This window comes from Eriocheir sinensis, chromosome 19 (genome assembly GCF_024679095.1).
Source record: "Eriocheir sinensis breed Jianghai 21 chromosome 19, ASM2467909v1, whole genome shotgun sequence".
Taxonomy (NCBI): domain Eukaryota; kingdom Metazoa; phylum Arthropoda; class Malacostraca; order Decapoda; family Varunidae; genus Eriocheir; species Eriocheir sinensis.
Window position 1 is genome coordinate 3,542,921 of NC_066527.1, and position 568 is coordinate 3,543,488.

The following is a 568-nucleotide window of genomic DNA, read 5'->3' on the forward strand; positions in this document are numbered from 1 at the left end:
AATATTTAGATTTTACGTACAAAACTAAGCTTCTCTCCCAAGAAACAAACAGCAGCAGAGCGTTAATAATTATACCTTTCCACACCTGATTAACAAGAAAATTACTTTTGGACTAAAATAAAACTGAGTGTCATCGGCAAGACATGGGCCGTCACCTCGTTGTCAGCACTTAAGTGGGAAGAATGTGGCCTCGCGGAGACACACTTGGTAAACGGCACACAAGGGGAGTTGCTGCGTCATCTGACATCACCTGAGAGAAGCTGAGCATAGGTCCACTTAATTTTTCCTTGACCTGCTTGCGCTATACTGTTACTAAGAGTCACAGTAACAGCACTAATGAATGTGTTAGGTGAAGCCATTATCCTGCTAAAGCGGTTCATACACAGCTCGGGGGAACGGGGTCTCGCTGACTGACATTACTGGCACTGACCTCAAAGGAACAGCCTAGGGAGTGTTGGCTTATAACACTGACCAAGTCATTCCCTAGCTCCTTCTTTTCTCCCTTCCATAGCAAGGTATACCCGAGGGGAATAATTATATCGCAATGATCCGCTTTCATTATATTATT